This window comes from Lithobates pipiens, unplaced genomic scaffold (genome assembly GCF_037356315.1).
Source record: "Lithobates pipiens isolate NorthernLeopardFrog02 unplaced genomic scaffold, aLitPip1_a1.2 Scaffold_22, whole genome shotgun sequence".
NCBI classification, from domain to species: domain Eukaryota; kingdom Metazoa; phylum Chordata; class Amphibia; order Anura; family Ranidae; genus Lithobates; species Lithobates pipiens.
In genome coordinates this window covers 7703305-7722056 of record NW_027507784.1, presented here as the reverse complement: position 1 = coordinate 7722056, position 18752 = coordinate 7703305, and the positions used below count along the sequence as shown (strand labels likewise).

Genomic DNA, 18752 nt, shown 5'->3' with positions numbered 1-18752 from the left:
GAGACACGGCCATAGCCTGGAGGGAAGTGAGGAAAAGCCTCCGTCTATCCCCTTTCATCTCCAAATTCCTCCCGATCCAAGGGAACCCAAATTTCACTCCGGGTTTGGAGCGACAGCCGTATGATGAATGGCGCCAAAAGGGACTCGTTACTTTCTTCTCCCTTTGTGACCTGGATTCTGGTCGGGTAGCATCTTTCAGGTCCTTAGCCGCAAGATTTTCTCTCCCGGATGCCTCGGCCTTCCATTATGGCCAATGTGTTAGCTTCCTTCAGAAAACCTGCAGGAATGACTCCACAAGATTTGCACCTTCGTTCCTTGACACACTCATACAAAACGACACCTACAAAATTTCGGATATATACAAACCTTTGCTTTTGAAAACTACTCCCTCTTTAGCCTCGTCCTCTGTGTCAAATTGGGTAAAAGACTTTCCAGAAGAAGACATAGTTGACAAAATTTTGCAAGGCCTCAACTCAGTTCACAATCTGGTTCCTAACGAATCGTGGAGGGAAACACAGCTGAAGATCGCACACCGCGCCCATATTCCTTTTCTTCATACTTCTAAACTCTCCTCAGCCTCGACCTTGCCCTCACTGCGCCCATTGTGTCAGCAACCCAAGCCTAACCTGGTACACCGATACTGGACCTGCACCTATATTGCTACTTTCTGGGACCAGGTTCTGGCTTATATATTCCGGATTACGCTGTTGAAGCTCCCCAAGAACCCACTTCTCCTCATATTTGGACACTGGGACCCCACACTACTCCTCTGGTCCACCACTCCCAGCCCCCCGGGGAAAGACTGGTCCTTGATCTGTCTCCTGTTAGCAAGGAGGGCCATACTGGCCAACTGGACTTCTACAGCCAAGCCTTCCATCTCTCAGGTCGAAAGAGACCTACTACAGCTCCTTTTTCGGGACAAGATCAATACCAACCGGGGCCAACAGAAGGCCTCCAAACGCTTTTACGACAGATGGGACCTTTTTATTAGGGCGCAGCTCTCTTCACACGACCGAACTCACATTGACGAACTCTCCTTTGTCTACAAAGATCCTTGTCGAACATGACCCTTTCTACTACTGGATGCTTTCCCTTCTAATGGAGTATTGGATTTAGCCCCCCCCCCAACCTTTATTCCTCCCTCACCCCTCTCCCATCCTATCATCTGTCATACACAGCATTTGTTGTTAGCCATGTGAGGTCAGTTTAGAGCCTTATGGTCTTTAGATCCATCCAGCTACGACCTCCTAGTATTGTTTTTTTTCTTTGAGATGAGGTAAGACTCATCTCGATGTCTTATTTTGTCTTATATACTGTACTTTATGAAAAATGTATACCTATAGCTATACCAGCTGTTGATATTATGTATTGTTCTAACTCTTTCAATAAAATTTTATTCAAAAAAAAAAAAAAAAAAAGAATTGTTGACTTGCATAAAGCTGGAAAGGGTTATAAAAGTATCTCCAAAAGCCTTGCTGTTCATCAGTCCACAGTAAGACAAATTGTCAATAAATGGAGAAAGTTCAGCACTGCTGCTACTCTCCCTAGGAGTGGGCGTCCTGTAAAGATGACTGCAAGAGCACAGCGCAGACTGCTCAATGAGGGGAAGAAGAGTCCTAGAGTGTCAGCCAAAGACTTACAAAAGTCTCTGACATATGCTAACATCCCTAAGACTAAACAAGAAGGGATTTCATGGGAGGATACCACAGAGGAAGCCACTGCTGTCCAAAAAAACATTGCTACATGTTTACAGTTTGCACAAGAGCACCTGGATGTTCCACAGCAGTACTGGCAAAATATTCTCTGGACAGATGAAACCAAAGTTGAGTTGTTTGGAAGAAACACACAACCCTATGTGTGGAGAAAAAGAGGCACAGCACACCAACATCAAAACCTCATCCCAACTGTGAATTATGGTGGTGGGGGCATCATGGTTTGGGGCTGCTTTGCTGAGTCAGGGCCTGGACGGATTGGAGTGGCCCAGTCAGAGTCCTGACCTCAACCCCATTGAGATGCTGTGGCATGAGGCGATTCACACCAGACATCCCAAGAATATTGCTGAACTGAAACAGTTCTGTAAAGAGGAATCGTGAAGAATTACTCCTGACCGCTGTGCACGTCTGATCTGCAACTACAGGAAACGTTTGGTTGAAGTTATTGCTGCTAAAGGAGGTTCAACCAGTTATTAAATCCAAGGGTTCACATACTTTTTCCACCTGCACTGTGAATGTTTACATGGTGTGTTCAATAAAAAAACATGGTAACATTCAATTCTTTGTGTGTTATTAGTTTAAGCCGACTGTGATTGTCTATTGTTGTGACAGATCACATTTTATGACCAATTTGTGCACAGAAATCCATATCATTCCAAAAGGGTTCACATACTTTTTTTTTTGAACAGTATGTCCGTGATTATCTGCGTACATCTGTCCGTGATCACACAAACCAATTATTATACACTTAACAGGATTTTTATTTATTATTTTTACCAAAGACATGTAGCAGAATCCATTTTGGCTTAAATTTATGACATTCGATTTTATTGGATTTCTTTTAAAACAGAGAGCAGAAAATATTTCCGCTCTTTTTTTTGCTTATATCGCAAGAAATAAAAAAAAACGTATTTGTGAATAAATACCACCAAAAGAAAGCTCTATTTGCGTGAACAAAATGATAAAAAAAAAAATTCATTTGGGTACAGTGTTGCATGGCCGTGCAATTCTTATTGAAAGTACATGAGCACTGAAAGCTGAAAATTGGCCTGGGAAGGAAGGGGGTGAAAGTTCCCGGCATTGAAGTGGTAAAAAATTATTTACTTTCGTAGTGGTGACAATTTGGACAAAGTGTCATTGATGTGTAAATTTACTTTTTGCCTCAGGACAGTAGTGGGGTTCTGAGGGTTAGTTGTGTAAGGTTAACTTTGACATCAGTTTGGCTGGGCTGTGTTGGAGTTCTGCCCGGTCATGTGTACAGTGAGGGGCACATGACAGGCCAGAACCAGGCCTGGTTGGACGTTTTGGGTATCAACTTCCTCGGAACAAATCGGCGGGTGTGCCGAGCCCCGCTGAGGAGTCTGGGGAAGGGTACTTAAGATGTGGAAGTCACGTGTTCAGAGTCTGTTCCTGGTTCCTGGACCAGGGTAGCCCCACGAAGGGTCCCTCTCACGGAGCGTTCGATGCTCCCAAACATGCTTCTGTTGGTTAGCCCCAATAGACCCGTCTGGTCTGGGGTAGGGATCTGTCTGTTCCCGAGTCCCGGAACCGGCTGGTCCGAGGCGTATTAACTGAGGGAGGATTCAAGGTGTCTGGGTGTGCTCTCGGCTTGGAGGGACACCGCAGCTCGTGAAAGTGACCGGGGGAGGACTCTTCGGAGGAGGGCCAACAAGCTGGCATCCTGAGAAGTGCCTGGTTACTGAGTTGGGAAGGACATTGACGAATACACATTTTTTTCCTGTACCGTCAAGGAGACAGAGAACGTTCCAGGTACTGAGGAAAAAGGTTCCTGTTCACTTTCAGTTACAACTCGTTCAAGGTTAGAGATTTCTTAACCACTTCCCACCCAGCCAATGCATATATACGGCCGGGTGGGAGCCGTCTACTCCTGATAGGACGTTCAGGAACGTCCTTCAGAAGTAGCGGGATCGCGTGCGTGCGTGCCTGCGCAGCGGCGCGATCCCGATGTGCTCGTGTCACCCGGACACGGCACATCTCAGATCGGCAGGAGGGCTCTGTGATTGGCCCTCCTGATCACATGACGGCTGTGTCCAATCACGGCCGTCATGTGATGTAAACAAACAGCCGGTTGCTAGGCAATCGGCTCTCATCTCCTCACACGGAAGTCATCGCTGAGGAGAGGAGAGCAGATTGCTGCAGCCGGCTGATGATCAGTGAGTATGGGCTGCTTTTTACAGCTTTTTATTCACTGATCTTCAGTCTAGTGTCAACACACAACACTGTACAAACACAGTCCCCACAACACACATGTCCCCAAAACACATGTCCCTAATAATAAAAACATGTCCCCCACATATGTCCCACTAAAATCACATGTCCCAATGATTATCTGCACACATATGTACGTGATCACCTGCACACATATGTACATGATCATTTGCGTACATATGTCCGTGATCACACAAACCAATTATTATACACTTAACGGAATTTTTTTTACCAAAAACATGTAGCAGAATACATTTTGGCTTAAATTTATGACAAAATTTGATTTTATTGGATTTCTTTTCAAATAGAAAAAAGAAAATATATTTTTTTTCCCAAATTTCCGCTTTTTTTGCGCTTATATCGCAAAAAAAAAAAAACGGAGTCGTGAATAAATAACACCAAAATAAAGCTCTATTTGTGCGAACAAAATGATAAAAATTTCATTTGGGTACAGTGTAGCATGACTGCGCAATTGTCACTGAAAGCGCTAGAGCGATGAAAGCTGAAAATTGGGCTGGGAAGGAAGGGGGCGAAAGTGCCCTGTATTGTAGTGGTTAAGTGCTGAATCAACGTGCGATTGCCACAATCTCTGGCTAGAGATTTGTTCAGCCTTAAGGCGTCCAGCTGCGAGTGGCTACTCTCTGGGTGGTAATTAGGCTTGTGCAATTTGTTTCGTAACAAATCGAAATTCGTCCGAATTTTACATCTTTCGGACATTCGGATGCATCCAAATGTCCGAATAAAAAAATAACAAATTACAACGAATACGAAAGAAATATATAACGAATCAATTCAAATGAATTCGACATGATTCGGTAATTCTTTAAAGTGGTTGTAAACCCTTACAACACACTTTGACCTACAGGTAAGCCTAGATTAAGGCCGCGTACACACGGGCGGATTGTCTGCCCAACTAAGTTCGTCAGACAATCCGACAGACAGTCCGTTCAAAATTTGAATGAACGGACTTGACCGCACACGATGAGCAGACAGTCCACTGAAAGCGTGCGCGATGACGTGTACAGCACGTACGACGGGACTAGAAAAACGACGTCCTATACACTGCAATGCAACCTTCGGCCATGTAAATCCTTTCTGAGCATGCGCCATACTTAGTCCGTCCAACTTGCCTACACACGAGCGGACTGTCCGCTGAAACCAAGTTTGGACGGACAAAACCAAGTTTGAACGGACAAAATTACGGAAATTCCGTAAGACTTTGTTCGTCAGACAGTCCGCTGAAAAAGTCAGCTGAAGCCCACACACGAGCGGATTGTCCGCTGAAACACGGTTCAGCGGACTAAGTTGGACAGACAATCCGCCCGTGTGTACGCGGCCTAAGGCTTACCTGTAGGTCCAAGAAATATCTCCTAAACCTATACGGTTTAGGAGATATTTGCCCCAAAGACAGGCACCGCTGCATTGAGCACGGCATCTTCAACTACGTGTCAACTACGTGTCGGCTCCCGTGCGCATGCGTGGGAGTGACGTCATCGCGACTTTGCCGAATGACAGCGGCGGAGCTGCGAGACCCCACCGAGAAGATGGATGCGCCGGACTACCGGGGACAGCGGTGACTTTGCTGGCTCCTGTGTCAGGTAAGTGACACATAATGGACTACTATGCGATGCGATGCGATGCGATGCGATGCATAGTAGTCCATTATGCTTTGCCTTTGCAGGGAATGAAAGAGGAAGTAACACCCATCAGGGTTTACTTCCTCTTTAAAGATCTAATGAAACAAAAGTTCAGCTCAAAGTAAATCTTATAGTCCAACCAGCTAATTAATTTTGTGCCGGAGGATGGATTACTGGCAAAGTGCATTCCTGAGAACTTAGTGAGAAGGGTGTTGTATTGTATTTGAGCCGAGGAGAAGAGACGTTGTCATTGTGTGTGTTAAAAGATTCAATAAACAAACGACTTTCCAAACTACGAATCATTATCCCGAATGTCTATACATACATAAATAGAGAATTTCAACGAATACGAACGAATGAATTTGACACTCTATGAATAATAACGAATTACCTGAAAACATATTAACGTAACATAACGAATATAACAGAATGAAATTATGTATTTTACAAATGACAACGAACCGAAACTAAACAAAATTTTTTCCGTTGTGCACAAGTCTAGTGGTAATAGAGACTTTGTTACACTAGCAGTTCAGGGTGCCTGAGTTTTCACCCTTGCCCTCTGTTCCTATACGAGACTGTGTTGTTGGACGTTACCCCTGCAAATAAAAACCTTTCAAAAGGACTTTTTGATGTCAGCGTCCAAAGTTGTTGGGTATCAACTCTGGAAACCCCTAGATGTGAAAGGACAAGCCAAACGGAGGTAACCGGTAATCCCAAAAGGTTAAGGCCGCCCTGCCAAGGGTTATGGCCGCTACACTTTTTTCCCCAGAGCAGACATATCTATATGTATATAAATGCTGGGGGTGAGTTCATAATTTACCACTTCCTGGCCACCCTATATCAGATATACGGCTACAGGGCGGTCCTTCTGCATTCCCGCCCAGCAGCGTTTAGGGGCTCCTGGAAGCACAGGCTGCCATTTTTGTTTCTACTGCCCCTGAACACTTATGCCTCCAAACGCCTCTGGCAGTTTATGTGTGCATGGACACTCAGGCTAACATGGAGTGGCGTTTAGAGGCAGTTAAAAAAATAAATAAATCAGACGCCCCTAACAGCAGCTGAAAAAAAACAACTGGTTCCCACAAAGTGTCAAAATTGACAGTTAGTGTCCGATTGTCTGTCACAATATCAAATAGAAATAATACATTGTGACAGACAACAATGTTTCTTTTTTGGGTTCATTTGATTGGAAGCCATTTATTTGTTTTATAACACTTTGTCAAATAATGTGAAAACAAGCAAAGTGCTTTCTCAGATCAGCGGTCCTAGACTATATTTGTACGAGCAATCAAAGCTCCTTCAAATGTTAGTTGTAAGAATCCTGGGCAAACATCCCATCTGGGGTTTCAGTTCACCTTTCTAATAAACTCGTCCTACCACAAAATACACAATTACCGGCTTTATTGTAGAAGATTTTAGAAGTCCTTACCGTCCTGGCAAATTCAACATCTGAAAGCCGGTCAGAGATGCAATGGGGTTGACTTTGCAAGAGAAGTTGCACTTTGCAAGAGAATTTAACCCTAGACCTTAGTGAATGAGATTAAGCTCTGCTTTACTCTATTGTGTGTAAGCAAAAATTTTGTGTTTTTTTTTTTGTTAGTTTGTTTTTTGTTGTTTTCCTTGGATTTGAGGGTTTGTTTTGTAAAGTGAAATATTACGTCATTCGCTAAGCTCTCAGAAAAATTCTCTTGCAAGGTGTAACTTCCTTTTCAGAGAGAGCAGCCTCAATTAAATTCACTCACAATACCTCCGTGGCAGGCTACACGTGTCCTGACCACTGACTCCGTATATCATTTTTTAGGAAGAGGAAATAGGCCAGCTGAAGCAGAAAATGGGCACATTTTGTTTTAGTTGGTCAAACCTTAAAGCAGAACTTTATCCCTAAAGGGAAGTTCTGCTTTTCCACCTGCCCCCCATCCTCTTCAACTTTTGGATATTTTTTCTTTTTCTGGAGAGTGGGTACTTGATTTTGGCAGGTACCCGCTCCCAATTCCACCAGGATCACCTAGGGGATTTCAGCCTCCCTCCTCCCTGCCAGCAGCCTCTTGGGACACACCACAGGTCCCAGGAGACTACAGGGCCATTTACAGGGTACATCACGGCTCGTGCATGTGTAGTCGGGATCTGGCTGTGAAGCCACAAGGAGTCGAAGCCTGCTTCCCACAGTTAGCATGGTGGCTCCGAGGACTAGAAGAACTGGTCTCAGTGAGGGCAGCGCTGGATCCTTGGAAAGGCAAGTGTCCTTCTAATAAAAGTTTTTTCTAACACCCTAGAGAATAAAATGGTGGTCACTGCAATACTTTCTATCACACTGTATTTTCGGTGCGGACTTAGCCCTTGTACACACGGTCGGACATTCCGACGGAAAATGTCCGATCGGACCGTGTTGTCGGATAATCCGACCATGTGTGGGCTCCATCTGACTGTTTCCGTCAGAATATCCGACCGACAAAGTTTTAGAGCTGGGCTATAAAATTTTCCGACAACATGATCCGATCGGACGAAGTCCGATCGTTTGTAGAGAATTCTGATCGGACAAAGTGCCACACATGCTCAGATCAAATTCCTAGACCAAAGTTATTGGCTACTGGCCTGAACGTAGTCCCGTCGTAACAAAATAACGCCATCACGTTACGAACGATCGGATTTTACGGCAACTTTGTCTGACCGTGTGTATGCAACACCAGTGGATTTTGTTGTCGGAATGTCCGACCGTGTGTACAAGGGCTTACAAGTGCAATTTTTTGGGAAAAAAATATACACTTTTTTGTATTAATGAATAAATCAACAGTAAAGTTAGCCCAATTTTTTATATTGTGAAATGTTACGCCGAGTAAAATAATACCCAACATGTCACGCTTCAAAATTGTGCCCGCTCCTGGAATGGCGACAAATGTTTACCCTTAAAAATCTCCATAGGCGATGTTTAAAAATTTCTACAGGTTACCAGTTTTGAGTTATAGAGGAGGTCTAGGGCTAGAATTATTGCTCTCACTCTACCGATCGTGGCGATACCTCACATGTGTGGTTTGAACACCGTTTTCATATGCGGGCGCTACTCACGTATGCGGTCGCTTCTGTGTAGGAGTTCGTCAGTATTGGGCGCTTAAATTTTATTTATTTTTTTATATTTATTGTACTTTTTATTTTTTTATTTTGACACTGTATTTTTTTGTTTTTTAAATTGTGTCACTTTTATTCCTATTACAAGGAATGTAAACATCCCTTGTAATAGAAAGAAAGCATCAGGTCCTCTTAAATATGAGATCTGGGGGGGGGGTCAAAGAGATCTCACATCTCATATTTACACTAAAATGCAATAAAAAAAAAATGTCACTTGAAAAAAATAAATAAAAAGAGAGCACATGGGCAGAAGTGACGTTTGATGTCTCTTCCGCCCTCCCATGCTGTGGAGCAGAGCGGGGGCCATCTTCCCCTCACTCAGCAACCAGGCATCCACGGGAGAGGATGCGATCATCTCCACTGCTAGGGGGGTGGGCACCTCTCCTGTCACCGATAAAAGTGATCTTGCGGCAAATCCGCATACTTATGGGTGGCACTACTGGTCACTGATGGGCACTGATGGGCACTGATAGGCAGCATTGATGGGCACTGTTGGGCCTCAAAGGTGGCACTGATGGCCGACACTGATAGATTGCACTGATAGGCATGACTGATGGCACTGGAACTGGCAGGCATTGTTAATGGGCACTGATTGGCATCTGCTCTGGCACTGATTGGCATATCCCTGGTGGTCTAGGGTGGCATACCTGGTGGGGTCCTTTATTGCCATCCCTGGTGATCCTGGCAGCATCTCTGGTGGTCCAGTGTGGGCATCTGTGGGGGGGGGGGGCTGCACTGATAAACAATCAGCGCAGACCTCCCTTGTCAGGAGAGCGGCCGAGTGAGGAAAAGCAGATAAATGGCTCTTCTTGTTTACATCGTGATCAGCCATGATTGGACAAGGTTGCTCACGTGGTAAAAAGCCTCCGTCAACTTACAGAAGAATAAAATAAAAATGCAGGATTTCACGGGTGCATTTCAACATAGAAGAGTGCCTGTAAAAATATATACAAAATTTTATCTAAATGAACAATATCATAAAACCAGTGCATACAATACAACCATAGCCATAGGTGTGCGCAAACATCCTATTCAGGACAACGAGTTACTGTAATCACATTCATATTTTCATCACGTTCATATTTTCTACATGTTTCGCCACGTAGCTTCCTCAGGAAAGAACGTGAAGATTCATTTATAAAATATGAAGACCTATAATCAATCAACTCTTTGACTGGGTATTGGTACCTGAATAGAGTTAAAACGTAAATAGGTAGGGGAATGGTTGCCAGGCCTCACTGGGGGGGGGTTATAGAATGTTATGGTAAAAAAACTGTTTCAGAAATAACTCAAACCCAATTTTTCTTCAAGAATGATATGTACTGGGAGCCTTGATTGCCACAGTAGGCAACAGGAGGATAGGGATGGTGAGGGTCAAAGCCAAGGTCGGGGCCACAAGCAGACAGGAATAGTCAGGGACATGCCAATAGGTCAGGATCACAGGCAAACAGGGATAGTCAAGGACACGCCAAAGTCGGTAACGGAACAACAGAAGTGCACACGTCAGGTAACAGGAAGCTAAACACACAAAGGTTGATCAGCAGGGTTGGCCTGCAGTGCACAGGTTAATATAGAGTCCTTTGATAGGAGCTAGGGTGGAGCCATGCCAGAGGATGGATTACAAAAGCAGTCAGGTGAGGGTCGGCTTGTGTCTAGAGATGAACACATGGAGACAGGTAAGCAGACAAACTCTATTGCAAAACCATGACATATTTCAAGGGTTCCTCTGTGATGAAAAGGTTGAGAAAGACTGTTTTAGAGGTAAATAAATCAAGCTTTCTCCGAACTGGAGCAATGTGTGAGCATTCCCAGAAAAGAAGGAGGAATGTACCCGGTGCATTGCATCCTCTAAAACACAATGGAGAAACAGCGGGAAAAATGGTGGGAATTTTGACTGGGGTTTGATACCATCTTGTGTGAAGTCTCAGTGCTGTTTCTCTAATGTTAAGTGACCTTGTACACATCTTCAGATTATCAATACAGTGGAACCTTGGATTACGAGCATAATCTGTTCCAGGAGAATGCTTGTAATCCAAAGCATTCACATATCAAGGCGAGTTTCCCCATAGAAGTCAATGGAAACAAAGATAATTCGTTCCTCATTGACTTCTATTGCATGCAATACCGCATGTGACCAGAGGGGGGGGGGGGGCACCAGAGAACCTCGTAAATACTCGGAGACCGCTCGGCTGAACTCGGAAACCCTTGGAAAGGCTCGAAAACACTCGGGAACAAAGTATTTCCGAGTGTTTCCGAGCATTTCCAAGTAATTCTGAGTATTTCCAAACGGCTTTGAACTGTTGTGAGTGCCACCGGCGCCCCCGCCCCACCCACCCCATTGGCTTGAATCCTGCTCATTTTGTGAGACAACACTCGCAAACCGAGTCAGGATTAAAAAAAAAATGCTTGTCTTTCAAACCGCTCGTTAACCGCGTTACTCGTAAACCAAGGTTCCACTGTACAGTCATTCCAATTCAGGGAACTCTGCTCCAGAGGGAATTCCGCTTCCTACCTGACTCTACAGGGGAGGGGAGGTCAGAAGAGATCTGATTGTTTAAATGGGTATATAGTTCAGAGATGAGACCTTTGCTCCTGAGGTTGTGTAAACAAATCTGTTCATACATAGATCACCGATCCGTGCAAGGGGTCGATCCTGACCCCTTATCATGTGATCAGCTGTCAGCCAATGACAGCTGATCATGTGATATAACGGAGCCGGTAATCGGCTATTATTCCTCCTCGCGCTGTCAGCGCGAGAAGAAAAAAAAAAGCCGATCACCGGCGGCCGTGATCGGGACATCAGTCCCGATCATGGCCAGCACTGCTAGTGCCCACCTGCAACCCTGTCAGTGCCCACCTGCCCCCTGCCAGTGCAACAATAAAAAAAGTAAGTGCCCCCCGTCAGTGCCACCCAGCAGTGCCCATAGTGCCACCCAGCAGTGCCCACAGTGCCACCCAGCAGTGCCCACAGTGCCACCCAGCAGTGCCACCCAGCAGTGCCACCCAGCAGTGCCCACAGTGCCACCCAGCAGTGCCCACAATCTGCCTTAACAAAGGTGCTGCACCCGTGCCACATATCCGTGCCCATTAGTGTCATCTACCAGTGCCCAGCAGTGCCGCCCATCAGTGCCCAGCAGTGCCACCTATCAGAGCCACCTATCAGTGCCACCTATCAGTGCCCATCAGTCCCATCTATCAGTGGTACCTATCAGTGCCCATCCGTGCCACCCATCCGTGCCACCCATCCGTGCCACCCATCTGTGCCACCCATCCGTGCCATCTTATGTGCCCATCTTTGCCCATCAGTGCCGCCTTATCTGTGCCCATCGGTGCTGCCTTATCTGTGCCTATTTGTGCCGCCTTAACTATGCCTATCAGTGCCCACCAGTGCAGCCTATCAGTGCCCACCAATGCAGCCTATCAGTGCCCACCAATGCAGCCCATCAGTGCCCACCAGTGCAGCCCATCAGTGCCGCCTCATCAGCGCACTTCAATGAAGGAGAAAAATGACCCGTTTGCAAAATTTTATAACAAACTTTTAAACATGATTTATTTTTTTTATTTTTTTGCATCTTTTTTTGTTTGTTTAGCAAAAAATAAAACTCCGAGCTGTAACTAAATACCACCAAAAGAAAGCTCTATTTGTGGGGAAAAAAAGATAAAAATTTCATTTGGGTACAGTGTTGTATGCCCGCGTAATTGTCATTCAAAGTGCATCAGCGCTGAAAGCTGAAAATTGCTCTGGGACTGAGGGGGGTTTAAGTGCCCAGTAAGCAAGTGGTTAAACTACCATTTGCTATTTTATCTCATGACGTGATGTGGGATGGATATAGTGAAGAAGGATTAGAACCCCTGTCAATTTTTATTGCTAATAAAGAGGTAAAACTGTAGAAATCTGCTAAGTCAGTGCGAGAGGAGGAGTGGGCGGGAGAAGACATCGGGGTCAGGGAAGAAATGGAGGGCACCGGACACCGCTCGCCGCCTGCTGCTGTCCCGCGCTGCCCACCAGAGGCAAGGTAAGTGCCGAGCAGATGGCAGGGGGCACAGTGGCAGCACTTGGGGCACAGTGGCAACATATGGACACAATGGCAGCATTTGATGGGCACAGTGGCAGCGTTTGGGGCACCGTGGCAGCGTTTGATGGGCAAAGTGGCTGCGTTTGATGGGCACAGTGGCAGCATTTGATGGGCAAAGTGGCTGCGTTTGATGGGCACAGTGGCTGCGTTTGATGGGCAAAGTGTCAGCGTTTGATGGGCACAGTGGCAGTGTTTGATGCCACATTAGCAGTGTTTGATGGCACAGTGGCTGCGTTTGGTACAATGGCTGCGTTTGATGGCACAGTAGCAGCGTTTGATGGCACAGTGACTGCGTTTGATGGGCAAAGTGTCAGTGTTTGATGGGCACAGTGGCAGCATTTGATGGCACAGTAGCAACATTTGATGCCACAGTAGCAGTGTTTGATGGCACAGTGGCTGCGTTTGGTACAATGGCTGCGTTTGATGGCACAGTGTGCCTGGGAGAACCCTAGGATTGTATGTATATTTTAGGGGATTGGGAATCATTTCTAATTGATCTTTGAATGCCATGTAATGTAATTTTGTGTCTTTTTTTCTAAAAATTAAATAAAAATATTTTAAACACATAAATACCCTTCTTCCACCGTGTCTGAATGGGTACACAGAGCTGCAGCTCAGGTCAGGTGCCACCATAGCAAGTTGCTTGCTGTGGGGTCACTCAACAGGAGGGAGGGGCCAGGAGTGCCGAAGAGGGACCCCGAGAAGAGCAGGACCTGGGCTGCTCTGTACAACACCATTACAACATAAAACACAGTATAAAATTTTCATAGAACAAAAAGAGACTTTACAATCACTTTAAATATATTAGCTTTCATCCCAAAAGGGTTTAAGCTCAGGACATTTACTAGAACAAATTCTTAAGAATAACTATTCTCTGGTTTACTTTAACCAATTGCCGACCGGCTCACGCCGGTATACGCCAGCAAAGGGGCACATTCCCACAAAACACTGTATGGGTACCTCGTCGCCTTTAAGAGGTGTGGGAGGCTCAGGTGCTGCACAGAAGGGGAACCGATGCGTGTGGCTGGCGGGTGCGATCGCTGATGGCAATCCGCGATCACAGGTACGAGAGCCAGAATGGGGATTTGTGTCAAATCCCTGTTCTGTCAGGGGAGAGGAGACAGACAGTTTGTTCCTAGTAAGTAGGAACAGCGATGTGTCTCCTCCCCCAGTCAGTCACATCCCCATACAGTGAGAAACACTAACTAGAGAACACATTTAAACCCTTGATCGCACCCTAGTGTTAACCCCTTCCCTATAAGTGACATTTACACAGTAATCAGTGCATTTTTTTAGCACTGATCGCTGTATAAATGTCAATGGCCCCTAAAATGTGTCAAAGGCGTCTGATCTGTCTGCCGCAATGTTGCAGTACCACTAAAAATCGCAGATCACTGCCATTACCAATATAAAAAAAAAATGACATAAAAATGCCATACATTTTTCCCATAGTTTGTAGACGCTATAACTTTTGCGCAAACCAATCAATATACATTTATTGCAATTTTTTTTTACCAAAAATAGTTGGAGGAATACATATTGACTGAAACTGATGAAGAAATTTGTTTTTTAAAAACATTTTTGGGGGATATTTATTATAGCAAATAGTAAAAAAAAAATATATTTTTTTAAAATTGTCACTTTTTTTTGTTTATAGCGCAAAAAATAAAAACCGCAGAGGTGATCAAATACCAGCAAAAGAAAGCTCTATTTGTGGGGAAAAAGAGGATGTTAATTTTGTTTGGGTACAGCGTCGCACGACCGCGCAATTGTCAGTTAAAATGACGCAGTGCCGCAATTGCAGAAACATCGCCTGGTGATCAAGTAGGAAAATCTAAGTGGTTAAATACCCATTTCTGCAGATGGAGTAAACCGGGAGTGCCCTGATATCTGCTCTGGTAGCCATATAATGAAGAGTAGGGATAAGCTCGGTGTTCGACTCAAACATCGGCAGTTCGTCTGTTCGGTGAATTCAGAACTTTGTGGACCGTTCGCCCCAAATTCGTGTGGCATGAACGGTCCACAATGCACTACGCCATCGCAGAGCATTGCTGGCTCATGATTGGCAAAGCATGCCCTGTGACCCCACATGCTTGGCCAATCACAGCACCGGCATTGAGGAGAGCCATAATTGGCCACAGGCAGGATTCCTGTGGCCAATTATAGTTCAGGGGGTTTAGTACACGCCCCACACTATATAAAGCCGCCAGCGCGGCAGCCTTGTGTAATGTGTTGGCGTGCAGGGAAAGAGCTAGATAGGCAGGGACAGTGTGTTCTTTTCTCAGCCATCTGCAGGAGTTAGTGGGTGTTGTGTGCCTCCAGCACAGTATATACCTGTATCTACCTTTTATTGCTGTTGTTCTCTAATACAGCCATCTGCAGGAGTTAGTGGGTGTTGTGTGCCTCCAGCACAGTATACACCTGTATCTACCCTTTATTGCTGGTGTTCTCTAATACAGGCATCTGCAGGAGTTAAAGTGGGTGTTGTGTGCCTCCAGCACAGTATAAACCTGAAGATACCCCTTATTACTGGTGTTGTCTGTTGCATAGCTTGCATATTAGCCTTTAAAATTAGCACTTTTGATTTCGAACATTCAAATCCCATAGACTTTAATAGGGTTCTAAAGTTCATATGAATTTTAGGTCCGTTCGAAGGTTCTGGTACGACCCGAACCGGGGGGTGTTCGGCTCATCCCTAATGAAGAGTTCTCCAACTAATTTTCAATATATGCCATAAAAAAAAAACACTACAATTTATTTCCAGTATCTAGGAATAAAGATTTATTTCAGATTGATTTTGTATATGGAAGATCTTCCTTATAACATGTTTGAAGACTGCAATGAAATCCTGGTTCCTCAGACTATAAATCAAAGGATTAAGGAGAGGAACGATGACCGTGTAAAAGACGGGCACCACTTTGTCGCCAGGTAAATGACGACTAGCGCTGGACTGAAAATAATTTAAAAAACCTGAGCCATAAAATAAAGAGACCACTGTCAGATGGGAGATACATGTGGAGAAAACTTTACTTATTTTGCCCTTAATTTGCATTTTAACCATTACAATACAGGGCACTTTCACCCCCTTCCTTCCCAGCCCAATTTTCAGCTTTCATCGCTCTAGCGCTTTCAGTGACAATTGCGCGGTCGTGCTACACTGTACCCAAATGAAATTGTTATCATTTTGTTCGCACAAATAGAGCTTTATTTTGGTGGTATTTATTCACGACTCCGTTTTTTTTTTTTTGCGATATAAGCGCAAAAAAAGCAGAAATTTGGAAAAAAACAATATTGTCTTTTTTCTATTTGAAAAGAAATCCAATAAAATCAAATTTTGTCATAAATTTAAGCCAAAATGTATTCTGCTACATGTTTTTGGTAAAAAAAATAAGTGTATAATAATTGGTTTGTGTGATCACGGACATATGTGTGCAGATAATCATTGGGACATGTGATTTTAGTGGGACATATGTGGGGGACATGTTTTTATTATTAGGGACATGTGTTTTTATTATTTGGGGACATGTATGTTTTGGGGACATGTGTGTTTTGGGGACATGTGTGTTTTGGGGACATATGTGGGGACTGTGTTTGTACTGTGTGGTGTGTTGTGTGTTTACACTACACTGATGATCAGTGAGTAAAAAGCTGTAAAAAGCAGCCCATACTCACTGATCATCAGCCGGCTGCAGCGTTCTGCTCTCCTCTCCTCAGCGGTGACTTCCGTGTGAGGAGAGGAGAGCCGATTGCCTAGCAACCGGCTGTTTGTTTACATCACATGACGGCCGTGATTGGACACGGCCGTCATGTGATCAGGAGGGCCAATCACAGAGCCCTCCTGCCGATCTGAGATGTGCCGTGTCCGGGTGACACGAGCACATCGGGATCGCGCCGCTGCGCGGGCACGCGCGCGCGCGATCCCGCTACTCCTGAATGACGTTCCTGAACGTCCTATCAGGAGTAGACGGCTCCCACCCGGCCGTATATATGCATTGGCCGGGTGGGAAGTGGTTAAGGACAGTTTTGAATATGGAGACATATGACAGGACGGTCATTATCAGAGCTCCACCGCCAAAGAAGCTAACTAAGAAAAAGACAAGCAGAATGTTGATGAAGGTGTCACTGCAGGAGATCCGAAGCAACTCCGGAAGGTCGCAGAAGAAACTTTCTATAATGTCTGACCAACAGAATGTTAATTTTAAGGCACAAAGTGTATGAATTAAAGCGCTGGTTAAACCGAGACACCATACAATGGATACCAACTGTACACAGGCTTTCCAACTCATGATCTGTGTGTAATGTAGAGGCTGACAAATGGCGGTGTATCAATCATAGGACATGACAGCCAACAGAAGAGAATTGGAGATGCCAAAGACTACAAAGAAGAAGACTTGGGTTAGACAAGCTGTTATGGAAATCTTTCTTTTCTTGGTGAGAAGGTCAAATAACAACCCCGGGACGGTGACTGAGGAACAACAGAGGTCCAAACTGGCCAGGTTCCCAAGGAAGAAATACATAGGAACATGGAGGTGAGAGTTGGGGACTATGAGGACAACGATCAACAAATTCCACAATATCGTCAGAAGGTAGATGAGAAGGAAGAAGAGAAAGAGAGGGAGCTTAAGAGCCGGGAGGTCGGACAATCCAGAAAGAAAGAGATCATTCAGAATGGTCCTATTCCCCATTCGAACAATTTTACCCAAATATTCGGGTAGATTAGAAAATAATAACAAACAATTATTTTTTGTTGTTGTTGCAGTTCCTGGAATAAATGACCTTATTACAGATTGACCAAAATTGTCCCTGGTATATGAATGGGGACCTTGGATTGTGGGCTTCTTGAGGGTAGGGACTGATGTGAGTGTGCAATGTACAGGGATAGGGACAATTGTAAACACTCACTCAGGTTAAACTGGATGGACTGGTGTCTTTATTCAACCTTAACTAACTATGAAACTATGAAACAGATTGACTCTATAAAAAAATTGGCAATTGTAAATTGGATATTATCACAAGAGGCACGAGCCAGACTCTTATTACCAAGAACAATAAAAATGTCTGAATTCTTCCCCTAAAATCTTACATGCTGGTTGAAGCAACTGAGATGGCCAAAAAAAAATTGCAATGCTTCAATTAAATGGCAAGTATTCTGTCTGGGAGATTGATACACTTTCGCTTTTCTTTACACGCAGTTCAGAAATCCTCAGTAGAAAGCAAAATATGCCTACAGTAAACTTTGAGCGCCGCTCATGCCTCTAAATAGAAGTATGATGGTGACACAAAAAATAAGAATGAGTCTATAGGGGACATTTGTATATGAAGTCAGTCGGAAATTAGGAACAAAGGAACAAAAAAAAAATATATCAGCTAGGCTGAGGTGACATTTCTGTGATAATGTCTGGAACCTGAAATATCAATATGGAAAAAAAAAAAAGAAGGAAATAAATTCATGTGAAATACAGATCATGGAAATCTGTATAAATATTCATTCTCCTTCGTTTCTACAATTTCAGGATTCAGATCTACACATTAGAGATAAATGGATCGGTTTGGCTGCAGATGGTCTGACGACAAGAAATGTTGCTGAAAAGAGATACATTAATATAACAGGAAATCCATGTGACATTTCTGGTCACAATACTGTTGTATCAGCCGTACATTCATATATTTATATAATACAGAGATTTCCCCAGACATCCCCGGAGCACACTGGGGCGTATGTTGGCTTTGTATTTATCTGAGATTAATTAAAACACGGATCATTAGGAAAATGAATCTCTACAGAAAATGAAACATCGCCTGAATTATCTAATCCCTCAATGGAACTCACAAGGGATCTTCTTATAAAAATAAGAAACATAACTGCACTTGTATTACCTTTCATGTTTTATTTTACTTATATATTCTTCTTCAATTTTTTTATTCATAGATTTCTTATATCTGAACACTAGGAGGATTCAAAAGACTCAACT

General features: G+C 44.2%; 1 pseudogene; it reads right to left on the bottom strand.

Annotated features, from left to right (window-relative positions):
• Positions 1-9609: 9609 nt before the first annotated feature.
• Positions 9610-18469, bottom strand: LOC143925282 (olfactory receptor 1500-like; annotated as a pseudogene).
• Between the last annotated feature and the right edge of the window lie 283 nt (positions 18470-18752).